Raw genomic sequence first — 13,934 nt, 5'->3', positions numbered from 1 at the left:
GTTAAGAGCTATGGCTGCTAGCCAAAAGGTCGGCAGTTTGAATCCACCAGCTGCTCCTTGGAAACCCCATGGGGCAGTTCTACTCTGACAAATAGAGTCGCTATGAGCCAGAATCAACAGCAACATGAGTTGTCAGTTAAGGAGCCCTGGTGGCGCAATGGTTGAAGTTGTTCTACCGATAACCGAAAGATTGGTGGTTCAAAATCACCTGCAGCTCCACAAGAGAAAGATGTGGCAGTATGATTTCATGGAGATTTACAACCTTGGAAACCCTATGGGGTTGCTATGAATCAGAATCAACTCGATGGCAGTGGGTTTGGTTTGGATTTGATAATTGTCATTTGGGAGTGATACAAATGGTTAAGTGCTGGGCTACTAACAAAAAGGTTTGTGGTTCCAATCCACCCAGAGGCACCCTTGGAAGAAAGCCCTAGCCATCTACTTCCAGAAGATCACAGCCATTGAAAACCCTATGGAACGCAGTTCTAGTCTGAAACACATGGGGTCACCATGAGTCAAAAAGGACTTGATGGCAACTGGTTTGTTTTTTGTTTATTTGCTTAGTTGCCCATGACTATGCTAGGCTTTGTGAGTTGAATGCTGGCTTGACAGACATGGAATTTATATCATAGTTGGGGACACAGTAAACAAATAAATGATAAATACTAAAAAATATATTAACAGAGTAGTAGTGTAATGGAAAATAATTGGAGGGAGGGAGCTATTTTATTTAGAGTGGTAAAGGAAAGACCTCTTGGAGGGGGTGACATTTCAGCTGAGACCTGAAACATTAGGAGGAGACTACCATGTAATGACCTGAACTGAGCATAAGCGTTCCAGGGAGAAGAAAGAAGGAGCAATTTGGGAAGATCATGTAGTTGGAACAAGGTTACTCCAGCAGAGAAACAGGAAGATCTGTGGGGCTGGTGTGAGTTGAGTGGTTGAGAAAGTCCAGATCACAGAGGGTATCGTAGTCCTAAGTCAGAATGATGCAGGTCTATGGAATCTTCTAAGGAGGGGAAACATGATTTGATTAAACACTTTTAATGATCATTCCAGCTTCTCTGTGGAAAAAGAATTGTGTGGGAGCAAGAAGATAAACTACTTAGGAAGCTAGTGCAGTCGTTCAGGAGAGAAATTAGGGTAGTCTGGACAGATTCGATGTACGTTTTACAAGTGCAGTCAACAGGGAATGAATTAGATATGTTCCTTGGGGGAAAGGGGAAAGTTAAAGCTAAGGTCTAGTTTCTTAGCTGAGCACTTGGGTGGATTGTAGTACTGTTTGTTGAGATAAAAAAAAAAAAAAATAGAGACCCCTTATTCTTCCCATGGGATTCTGCGAATTCAAAGAAGGATAAAAATTCAACAGGAAATGAAGTTCCCTGGGCCGACAGGTCTTGCAACAACACCTGTAGCACTTTTTTTTCCTGCAGTTATTGACTGTGCTTTGGTACTTCAGCTCCCTCAGAAGGTAATTAATCAACCCTCAGAAAATGCCTTTCACTGAGGTCATGATTGCTGTAAATGACTGAGACAGTTTACATTTTAAAAAGGAGAAAGACAATAGAGAATATGGATTTATTTACATTATAAATTGCTGATCTGTGGCTGTGTTGTTTAATTTAAATAGGATGTTAACAGCTGATTAACCTTATGCAGTTACCCAGTAAGATTGCTTAGAAAATCTACTAATATATTAGTGAGTTTATAAAAAATGTATAAAATTTAGCATTTAAACTTAGTCTCTTGAGAGTTTCTGGATTTTATTCATTGCCAGGAAATTTTTGTTCTTGATAGTGTCTATGGTAACACTCCAAATACTATTAAATACAGTTTTCTTTGCTAAGAAAAAGAGAAGCTGATTCTATTTTCAGGGCCCATTATAGTTTCACATTGCATCCTGGTACTTAGTCATTGTGTTGTTGTTGTGAGTTGCTGACAAGTCGATTCCAACTCACGGCAACCCCGTGTGTGCAAGATAGAACTGCTCCATAGGGTTTTCAAGGCTGTTGACCTTTCAGAAGCCGATCACCAGGCCTATCTCCTGCGGCACTTTTGGGTGGGTTAGAATCACCAACCTTTCAGCTAGTAGTTGAGTACTTAGCTACACGACCCAGGGACTCCACTCAATCACTTTAGTCAAAGCGTATTTCCATACCAAAAAAAAACCAAACCCAGTGCTGTCGAGTCAATTCTGACTCATAGCAACCCTTTAGGACAGAGTATAACTGCCCCATAGAGTTTCCAAGGAGTGCCTGGCGGATTCAAACTGCCGACTCTTTGGTTTGGAGCTGTAGCACTTAACCACTGCGCCACCAGGGTTTCCCGTATTTCAATACATTCTGCAAAATTACTCGTTGGATAGTTTCATCAAATATCACTGTCTTCATATTTGAAGAGTCTAAGATATATTCCTAAGCTCTATACTAAAACCTAGTTAAAGCCCAAACCTATTTTTTATGCCAAGTGTTCTTAGGCTGAGCTTTCAATCTAGTTGGCCTAGGTCAGAATGGTCTTAACCTGTAAACTTTTACTTCCAGGATATTCTGTGTCATTTGCTCAGAAGAACATAATTGTTCCTAGTGACACTAGGATCTCATTTTGTGTTAGCTGATGCCAGCATTTTTTTTCATCTTCTTTTAAAAAACGTGACACATGTTGCATTTTGCCATCAGTGTGAGAGAAAATAAGAGAACTATAAATGACAGATTGAAAAGCCTGTCATTTCACTAACATCTGAGATTTGTTCATTCTGACATCAACAAGTCGCTTGTGGCATTTGACGTGTCAAAAATTCTAAGCAACATATTCATAGTGAAATAAACTGTGATACCTGGAATAGAACATGCAACACAAGAAGACATTTTAGATTCAGAAGATTGGATTATTTCTTACCATCTTTGGTGGTGTTTTTATTTCTCTATTTGTGATGATTCTGAATCTTACTGCGTAACCCTGTGTGTGACTAAGGTGAAGTAAATTTTAGGTTCTTTGTATATCCCGGTAAAACAGCAAGCCTTCAAAACTTTGCAGTGTCATTTCTCATCGGTAAAGATCATAGACATTTTTGACTGTGCCATCCTGTGTACGGGACATAGTATAAATCCTCCATGAGAAACAGAAGGGTCTTCTTGCCATTGACTCCAGTTGAATGTGGAAACAGTTGATGTTGTTATTGTTGTTAATTGCCATTGAGTCAATTCCAACTCATGGCGACCATATGTGTGCAGAGTAGAGCTACTCCATAGGGTTTTCTTGGCTGTAGTCTTAACAGAAGCAGATTGCAAGCCCTTTTCTTCCGCAGTACCTCTGGGTGCCTTCGAACTGCTAACCTTTATGTTAGCAGTAGAACATAAACCATTTGTACCACCTAGAGACCTTAGACACGGTTCCTGAGAGTACCGAAAGGTAAAATAAGGAATAAAATGGTAAAATTTTAAAAAAAAATTGTGATAGAAAAAAACAGCTGCCAGCCTTCATTGACTGCTCATTCTGTGGCAAATGCTGAGCTGAGTGCTTTGCATGGGTTATCTCATTGAATCTTCAAAGCAGAGCTGTGAAGTAGGTGCTTTCATTATATTTCAGATGTGGAAAGTGAGGCTTAGAAGTTGACACAAGTAACAAGTGATAGATCTGGAACTTGAAGTCAAGGCAGCCTGACACCAGCATCCATCATCACACTACGTCCCCTTTCTATTTTAGTAGCTATTAACAAGACATGGTTAGTTACAAATGGATGCTGGGAACTATAAGGGTCATGAGTTTGGAGATACGAGATACTTTGTACAGGGATGATTTAGGAAAACTTCACAGAAGAGGAGAGATTTGAGCTATACTGTGAAGATTTATTTTTTTAGCTTTTGTGTGCACATGAGTCCAATAGAATCCGGTTTAAAAATGAAGATTTCGAAGCCTTCAGAATAATTTTGGTGATTCAGTTGCAAATGGTCATGGATCACAATGAAAAATCTTCCTAGAGTATAACATGTCTTGAGAGTAGGAACAATATTTGGCACATAGTCGGCAATCAAAGATTCGTAAAAAAAAATGAATGAATAAATGGAGAGAAGGAACTTTCCCTGTATTAATCAAAGTATGGATATGTATATAGTAAGGTATTTGTAGTTAGTGGGGTATACTGCTATCAAGTATAATTTTAACTCTAAGTATTGATGAATTCATTAAAGAAATATTTATTGAGTCATGCCATTACCGTAATTTCTTTATTTCGAGACAGGCAATTTTTCACATCTCTGAAGCTACAATCTATCTTAGAGAAATATTTTAATCAGGAGTGATTTTTTTCTTTCTTACCAGATACGCAAAAAATAACGGTGTCAGTTGCAATCTTCAGCATCATGTTGTTGTTAGTTGCCCTCGAGTTGGCTCCAGTTCATGGCAACTCCATGTAGAACAGAATGAAACATTGCCCAGTTTTGTGCCATCTTCATGATCATTGGCATGCTCAAGTCCATTGTTGCAGCCACTGTGTATTTTCAGTGCCTTCCAATCTGAGGAGATCCACTTCCAGCACTATATCAGACAATATCCTGTTGTGTTCTATAGGATTTTAATTAATTTTCACAAGTAGGTTGTCAGGCCATTCTTCCTAGTCTGTCTTAGTCTGGAAGCTCTGCTGAAACCTGTTCACCATGGGTGAAATACCGATGTCATAGCTTCCCACATCATAGCAGTGTCCAAGCCACCACAGTATGGCAAACTGACACCATCACCAAGCCCTAGGTAATAGAAGACCAAATGAAAAGAAGAAAGCCTGAATGATCTGTAATTTTTCTTCCTCTGACAAATTTAGAAACATGCCTATAGATGATTGAAAACTTTTTGGGCATTCCTTCAAAGATTAAAATTATTTACCCAATTACAGTAAAAGCCTCGTTTTTCTGCCTTCACCGGGCACTCTCTGTTATTCGAAAAACTCTACATAAAACCAAGGAGGAGCAAAGAGAATTTGAGGGAAATTTAAGATAGAGAGATGTATTCTATTACCAGCTCTAAGAGGAGTCTGTTTGTTATTTAACTATTGGAAACCTTTACAAATGACTTGAAAGAATGTTGTAGAGAGCTTTCTGGAGAGCGTATGATTCGGGAGTGATCATATTTGTCATGCTGAATTCTTATTCATTGCTCTGAATTTGGGTGCCATTGGAATTGACATCAAATGGCCTCATTTTCCATAGCAGATATATTCGGTTTTATAATTTTCATTGTGCTAAAACTCTCAGTTGCATGAGATCCCATACCTGTAATATAACAATATAAAATAATTGTTATCAGTTTCTCTGTGGAATCTTAGCGTTGGAAGGTTGCCCAGAGACCATCTGGTCTGTAGAGATGCTATTCAGTGAGAGGGTTCAAAGATTGCCAGGCAAAGGAGAATAATAATGGTAACATAATATAGGTTATTTTTAAAGTAAAGGTACATTTAACTTTTCTAAAGGAACTTCTTTTGAGATTACATGCTATTTTTGAATAAAATTTTCTTATAATGTAATACAGGTTATTTTAAAATAAAGGTACCTTTTTTGGTTTTTATATTTTTAATATTTTTAATTTTTTAAAGTAACTTTTTAAAAATTAAATACAATTTTTTGTATAAAGTTTTCTTGTATGAGTCAAGGCTGTCCTTATTTGACAAAATTAAAAGTTACCAGTTTTGCATTGATTCCCAAATGCAAAAAAGTTGGAGAGCCTTTTTCATTCTGGCTGTGCTTGCAAACATCTCCTTGTTTTCATTTGCCACTCACTAAGTGCTTGGGAGCAAAATAAATATGTATTGAACACTGAAAGTTTCCAAGGAGAGCAATTATTAGCATTAGAACCATTAAAAAAAATTGGTTATTACTGTCCAAATAACACATACATATAGTAAAAAAAAGAACATAAATCGTGCAGAAGTTCATAAGTAAAACCTGAAAGTCTCCCTACACAGGCAACGTTCAGGGGCCACTTTATGCTTGAATAGTGCAGTATCTCCCAATGCTACAATGCCAATGAATTTTGTTTTAAATACTCTTCATATTTATGATATATCTATTGTGAGAAATTGCTCACACCTTATTATCTTTGATCTGCAGTGTTGCTTTCCTTTCAGATCCTGTTGTTCGTTGTCCCCCTTTCCCGTTATTTATTTTTTTTTTTTGGTCATTGTTTTTACCAAATAAACCTTTATCCAACCTGCAGTCGAGCACGATTAGATTCAAGGTTTCAGGTCGTTGTGGTTGCTGTCTCCATTCAGTTGTTGGAATTTGGCTTTTCATAAATTTCTGAATTGTAAGAACTAACATTCACATTGCATTTCGGAAATGTGTTTCAAAGTCACTCGAAAGAGGGAAGAAACGGTATGAATCCCCTCTAAACCACTCAGTACACTGTCTTATCCATATAGAATCTCAAGCCCGTTTCAGTTGAGTCGATTCCGATTCATAGCGATCCTATGGGACAGAGTAGCACTGCCCCATATCCCAAGGGTTTCCAAGGCAGTCAATCTTTGTGGAAGCAGACTGTCACATCTTTCTCCCATGTTGCTGCTGGTGGGTTCAAACCCGCAGCCTTTTGGTTAGCAGCCAAGTGCTTAACCACTGTTCCACCAGGGTTCTTTTATCTATATATACATACTCTTAATGTATTACCACTTGATCATAGTTATTGCAAATATTTTCTCAATTTGTCATTTGTTTTCAAGTTTTCATCATACTATTTTTACATGGAAGAAGTATTTTTCTTTGTTTTTTTAATTATTATTTAGTCAAATGCATGTGTCGTTTATGAATTCTTCAATTAATCATACCTGATTTCTTGGTACTTCTGGGAGAATCTTATATATGCTGATGAAAGCTATGGATTCTTCCCCCTAAAATTAGGTGCCCAAGTATACATTTATCAGAGGGTTCCATGTACCTTAGATTAGAAAGTCCTTTCCTATCTCAAAATCTATTAATTGCCACCTTACTTTTTTTTTTTTTTTCCATTTAGTGTTTTATCATTTCATTTTTTGCCATTAGTATTTAGCCAGCTGGAATTTGTTTGGGTGCCAGTTTGAAGATCTAAATTGGGTTTTTATAGGAATCTCATTTTCCCAATGTCATTTATTAAATAATTCATTTCCTCCAAAAACTATGTGTTTTGCAATCTGTAAATTGTTGTATTTATGAAGGTCTCTAGAGTTTTTTGTTCTTTTCCATTATTTGCTCAAGGCTTTTGACATTACATCATCACTCTTCTTTTTTTTTTTTTGTAACATTTTCTTAAACATTTTTACGTGTTTGTTTTTCCATTAAAATATAAAGCCCTGTTTTCATGTTCCAAAATCAATCCCAGTGACAACTTAGGACAATTGTACGAATCTTGGCTTCTTTACTGCAGTTGGTTTCCTCATTCAAGAAAACCTGTCACTGGATTATTCAAATCCTCTTTTTCTGGCATGAAAAAGTTTTGGGCTTGTCTTCAGTTCCATGCTTTTTGGCTTAGATTTACTTTTAGGAAAAATAAATGTTTGTTTTGCTATTACCATTATGCCTTTAATTGGTGATTGCTTGTTTATAACAGAGCTATTGTTTTTGTATATTTTTCTTAACTCGAGCCATTTTCGTTCACGTTACATCACAGCTGATTGCCTTGTTTGTTTCTCAGAATATATGTATGGCATCTGAAAATAGTAATGCTTGTCTTTGTCATTTATAATAAACATTTCTCAAGTTATTCGTATTAGAGAGTAGTACATACTCAGGCTTTGGAGTCAAGCTGACTTCAGTTTCTGTCCTACCTCTGCCATTTCTACGCAGGTAACCTTGAGCGCGTAAAAATTCAGTTGCTTAACCTCGTTGAATTTCAGTTTCTTCAACTGAAATTTTGGGTGAAAGCCCGGAATCATAGGGTTGTTGCTAGGGTTAAAGGAGCTAGGTATATGGAAGCTTATGATTAATATTAATTCTATTACGTTAGCTAACCATTGAAAGAACATTAAATATCAATAGTGATAGAAAGTTTTTTCATGTCTAGGTTCTGATTTTCTCTGGATTCTTTTTTTCCCCATTTTACTTTTTCTGGCATTTGCTTTTCTTTTGATGTTCTTTATAATACTTATGCAGGATTTTTGGTTTTATAAAGGTTTTGCTAAAAAAGGGATTTGAGTGTTTTCTCATTATCTATTGAGATTAACATAATTTCTCATACTAGATTTGTTGATGTGATTTATTGGAATAATAGATTTCTTAATATTATTCTCTGCTTATACTCATAAATTAATCTATTTAACCTGCTATTGGTTTAGGGTTTGAGTGTTGTATTTGTGCCTTAGACTTTATTTTCCTGAATAAGATTAATTTATAGCCTCTTTTACTGATAGTGTGCATATAGTCTATATTATTATTATAGCAGCTAATGTTAGTTGTGTGCTTGCGACTGAAAAGTGACATCTTTTAAAGTATTCTTTGTGATTTGTTTTATTTAATCCTTATGTATAATGTTGTTGTTGTATACAATCAAGTTTATTCCAACTCATAGCAATCCCATGTGACAGAGTAGAATTTCCCCGTAGGGTTTTCTAGGCGGTTTCCAAATCTTTACAGGAGCAGATCACCAGGTCTTTTCTCCCGAGGAGGTGCTGGTCTGTTCAAACCACCGAAACTTTTGATTAGCAGCTGAGCACTTAACTGTTGTGCCACCAGGGCTCCTCACATAAAAGATAGATACTAAAAAAAAAAAAGTTACTGTGGAGTTGATTCCAATTCCTGTGTGTCAGAGTAGAACAGTGCTCCACAGGGTTTTCAGTGGCTGATTTTTCAGAAGTAGATTGCCAGGCCTTTCTCCCAAGGCACCTCTGAGGGAACTCAAACCACCAAACGTTTGGTTAGCAACAGAGTGCACTAACTGTTTGTGTCACCCGCTTACCCAAGGTAACACAGGTAGTAAATTGAGAAACAGACTTGGTTTGACCCAGGTCGATTTAATCTCGAAACTATTCCTTCATCTCTGCCAGTTTTTGGTAGAAAGTGTGAAGATTTGTAACTTTGTCTTTTCTCTGGAGTCACTTGGAATCTTTGTCCTTGTAAGCTTGAAGGAAACTACCTAAGCCCCAAAGCCTTTTTGAAAAGCAGTCATTTTTTATTTTAACTGTTTTCATTGATATTCTCCAGAACCATTCCACTTTATCATTAAAATTTGCAAATTCATTAGCCAATTATATATAGTATTTTCTAATACCATAAAAATCTCTTGTATTGGTTTTCATGACTGCCTTAATTTTTGGAATTTATTTTATTAGCTTTCTTTTTATTTTCTTGATTATATTTTATCTGTCATAGTTATTGTTATCATTCTTGGATTTCTTGATTAGTAATGCTATTGTTCCTTTGCATTTCTTTTCTTTTATTCATTTTTTTTCTAGTTTTCCTTAGGATCTTACTTTGTTATTTTCTGAATCTTATTGGTTGACTATTTGCTTGTCTGCGTGTTTGTTTATTTTTTGTGATAAAAGATACACAACATAAAATTTGCCATTTTAACCATTTTCAGGTGTACAATCCAATGATGTTAATCACACTTCTAATGCTGTACAACCATCACCACAATTCATTTCCAAAATTTTTTATCACCTCAAACAGAAACTCTAAACCCATTAAAACATAGCTCCCCATTCCTTTCTCCCCTCAGCCTATAAAAAAAAGTAACCACTAATCCATGCTCTGTCTCTGTGTATTTGTCTATTCTAGATATTTCGTATAAATGAGATTATACAATATTTGTCCTTTTGTGTTTGGCTTTGTTCAGTTAGCAGGCTCGTCCGTGTTTTAACATGAATTAGAATTTTATTCCTTTTCATGGCTGAATAATATTTCATTTTACATATATGCTACATTTTGTTTATCCATTCATGTTTTGATGCCCACTTGGGTTGATTCCTTTGCCAAATATAAGATTGTGAAAATTTATCTCTATGTTTTCTTCTAAGAGTTTTGTAGTTTTAGGCTTTATATTTAGGTCATTGATCCATTTTGAGTTAATTTTCATATATGGTATAAGGTAGGGGTCCAACTTCATTCTTTTCAATATGAATATCCAGTTGTCCCAGCACCATTTATTGAAAAGACTATATTTTCTCCATTTGATAGACTCGGCACCCTTGTAGAAAATCAGTTGGCCGTAGATGTATGGATTTACTTCTGGACACTCAGTTCTATTCCGTTGGTCTACTGCCTATCCTTAGACCAGTACCAAACTGTTTTGATTACTGTAATTTTGAAGTAGCTTTTGAAATTGTAAAGCGTGAGTCTTCCTACTTTGTTCTTTCTCAGTATTGTTTTGGCTATTCAGAGCCTTTGCAAACCCATATGAATTTAAGGTTTGGCTTTTCCATTTCTGCATTAATAAAAGTTTTTAACATTGTAAAATTAACTTGAAATATGTATTTGGCTGAACCCCTTAAATTTTGCTGTATTTTGTTCTAATCTTTATTTTGTGAGATGTTCTAGCTTCCTTTTTGATAGTGGCAATTAAGAGTAGTGCTTTCAACTGTTTAACAAATTTTCTTTTTATTGAGGTATATTATTGACGTTTTAAAACTACATTGTGTGCAGATAATAAAGTCAGATGATCAACCACAGTAGTGGTTTGTAAGGTACTGTTTTTCCTTGGGGCACTTGAGATTTCCTCTTGTCCCAATATGTTTTCAGCTTTTCTTTCAAAACTCTTTAATCGACCCATGAATTCTTTTGAAAAAAAATTAATATTTGTAGGACATGTATTTTTATATTATTAAATTATATCGGTTATATAAACAAATCTATTTTCATACTCCTGGAATAAATGGATTAAATTATCTGAACACTACTATGGTTCCATCAGTTACCTCCCCTTTTTTTTTGTCTTTGATTCATACATTTTGATGCACAAATTTCATGCTGTTAAATATTTATTGTAAATAGCACATTGTCTTTCAAGTAAATTGGACTCATTGTTCCTTTAGTGTTGTGCTCTGAAATATTACGTTGTCTGCAACTAATTTTGCCATCCATGTGTATTTATTTGTTTCATGGAAAAATCTGTGCTTGTTCTTTAATTTTTACTTTTTATATTTCATTCTTTAGGTAGGTTAAGTAATCAAAGCTAATGTTTTGAAATAAATATGTCTTATAATAGGAGCATTATCCCCTTGAGTCCTCACTATATGAACTTGGCTTACACTTACTTTACTGCTCCATCACTATTTTTCCCATCTTTAATACACTAATCTAGATTTATGCAGCAAAAGCCCTCCAATGCAAATTTTGTCTTTGCTAATACCACATTATACTCTGTGTAATCTTTCTTAATCCTTCCCAGCTGCTTTTTTTAAAATTTCAGGTTGCTTTATTTTTGTACATTGGCTTTTATATTCTGTTCTCTTCTTTTCAATTTCAGTTAAGAATCTGTATCTTCCTGAATCTATAGGGAGTACCCAATCCTTTTCTAAAATCTAATAGCTCTACCATGGGTGAGCCTGCTGGTATTTGAAATACTGGTGGCATAGCTTCCAGCATCAGAGCACCGTGCAAGCCACCATAGTATAACAAACTGACAGACAAGTGGTGGATTTTTCCCAGAGACCCATATTATTATTGTTGTTTTGTTTTTGTTTTTGTTTTTCCTGCTTCATTCTCTTTTTTTTTTTTTTTAATCTACGCTCCTCTTAGGTTATTTTTTTCCTTCTCTTCCTTTTCCTTCCTTTCTTTCTCTTTCATCCTTTCTTCCTTTGTTTTCATTCTTGTTTTGTTTTGTTTTTTAATTGTTCTTAATGAAAATTTCTGGCTTCAGACAGGATGTGAAGCTGTTCCTACTCTGCCTCATGTACAAGCACAGATTTTCTCAAATCTGCCCTTTGAATGGTGGGATAATGGACAAAACCCCTGGTCCAGTTGCACAGTTTTACCAGAGATTCATCCAGAGCAAGTGTGCTGAGCAGAAACAGGATCCTGTCCTACCCCTTCTGTCAAAACCAGAGACTGATCTGCCTAACCATTGTCCACCTGGCTCTTTCCATGTTCTTCCAGCTCAGGACAGCACGCAGAGTGGGGCAGAGCCAACTCTGGAGTCACAATCCTGGTGCCGATTCCAGCTCTTGTTGTCTGTGTGACACTGAGGAGGATCATTACACATTCTGTGCTTTGATGTCCTTATTTTATAAATGATAATAATAGTAGTACCTGTCTCACAAGATTGTCATGAGGAACAAATGAAATAATGAATACAGAGTGCTTTTCATGGGTTGCCTAGCACATAGTGGGCCTTCGGTAAATACCGTCTACTGCTCTACTTTTGGAGATACCTCTTTTAGGAATTGTATTCAGCTGCAAGAAAGAGTGGCTCATAGAAGAAATCCACAAGCAGGCAGTCATGATGTTGGTTCAGAAGCTCAAGGTTAACAAGGCCAAAGTCTATGTTATTCTCTTGGTCTTTTCCTACTGGCTACCGCAGCTCTAGCCACCACGTCTACATCCAGGGAAAGGATATAGGAAAGAATGAAGCAGGATTAGGTCATGCCTATAGCAGGAAAGCAAAGACTTTCCCAGAAATCTCCAGCAGACGCCAACTAATGTTTTATTAGTCAGAACTCTGTCTCACTGTAAGGGAGTCTAAGACACAATTTTGGCATCCCAACGTCTATAGTAGAGGAAGGCAATGAAAAAGAAAGTTGGAATTTACCTCCTGTCCTGCTGTAGTTTCTTGAAGTTGAGACTCTGAAAGTAGGGACAGGAAAGCTATCAGAGTTCATACTTGGGCTACCTTGGGGAGAGGCGCTTGTCTAGTAGAGAATCATATGCCTTATGTTTTGGTCAATATGTACCTTGGATCTTTAAGTCAGAAGTCAGGCAAGGAAACATGAATTGAGGCTTTTGGGGTTTTGTAACTTTCCTCCCCTACTTTCCTATAGATGGCAAGCCAAACTTGTTTTCTTAATGTAAAGTATAGGAAAGTTAAAACTTATTTTTTTCATTCCAGTCACATTAGTCATAGGGTTCTTGGAAATTCTTCCAAAGTTTTTGTGATACAATTCTGTTCATCTTTTTGTTTTCTTTAAACTTATATATTGTTTATTGTCCTGTCAGTGTGTGTAAAAATTCTTCATAGGGTCCAAGCATGATTTCTTCCTGCTTCAATCCAGGAACCATCTCGTCATGTACTTTATTGTCCAATGTGCTGTTCCTGGCCAGTTTGTTTGTTTATTTGTTTGTTTGATTTTTTATTGTGCTTTAGGTGAAAGTTTACAGAGCATATTAGTTTCCCATTTGATAGAGTTTACATAAAGTGTTCCATGACATTTGTGTCATTCCACACAATGTGCCATCACTCTCCCCATTTCCACCCTTTGTTCCCCATTTCCTTTCATCCAGATTTTGTACCCCTTTCTGCCTTCTCATCTTTGCTTTCAGGCAAATGTTGTCCTTTTGATCTTGTATAATTGATTGCTGTTAGGAACACATTCCTCTGGGACATTATTGTTTATTTTATGGACCTGTCTATTGTTTGGCTAAACGGTGGTCTCTGGGAATGGCTTCAGTTCCAGATCAGAAGGCTGTTTTAGGGCCATAGTCTCAGGGATTCTTCCAGTCTCTGTCAGGCCAGTAAGTCTGGTCTTTTTTTTTTTTTTTAATTTGATTTTTTGTTCTCCATTTTTCTCCTGCTGTGTCCAGGACCCTGTGATGTGATCCTAGTCAGAGTGGTAGCCAAGCACCATCTAGTTCTTCGGGTCTTGGTGTCATATAGGCTGTGGTTCATGTAGTCCATTAGTACTTTGGACTAATTGCTCCTTTGAGTCTTTGGTTTTTCTTCCCTCTCCGTTGCTCCGGACGGGAAGAAAACAACAGTTGTGTCTTAGATGGCTGCTGGCAAGCTTTTAAGATGCCAGACACTACTCACCAAAGTAGGGTACAGAACAT

The 13,934-nt window shown here is 36.5% G+C and overlaps 1 protein-coding gene across 2 annotated transcripts in view; it reads left to right on the top strand.

The window, feature by feature from the left end:
* PCSK5 (proprotein convertase subtilisin/kexin type 5) overlaps positions 1-13,934 on the top strand; it is a 492,211-nt gene that overhangs the window by 239,871 nt on the left and 238,406 nt on the right. The window lies entirely within an intron of this gene.

The sequence above is a fragment of the Loxodonta africana genome, chromosome 9 (genome assembly GCF_030014295.1).
Source record: "Loxodonta africana isolate mLoxAfr1 chromosome 9, mLoxAfr1.hap2, whole genome shotgun sequence".
NCBI lineage: Eukaryota > Metazoa > Chordata > Mammalia > Proboscidea > Elephantidae > Loxodonta > Loxodonta africana.
Note: the sequence above shows the minus strand (reverse complement) of the source record. Positions and strands in the feature narration are given on the sequence as shown.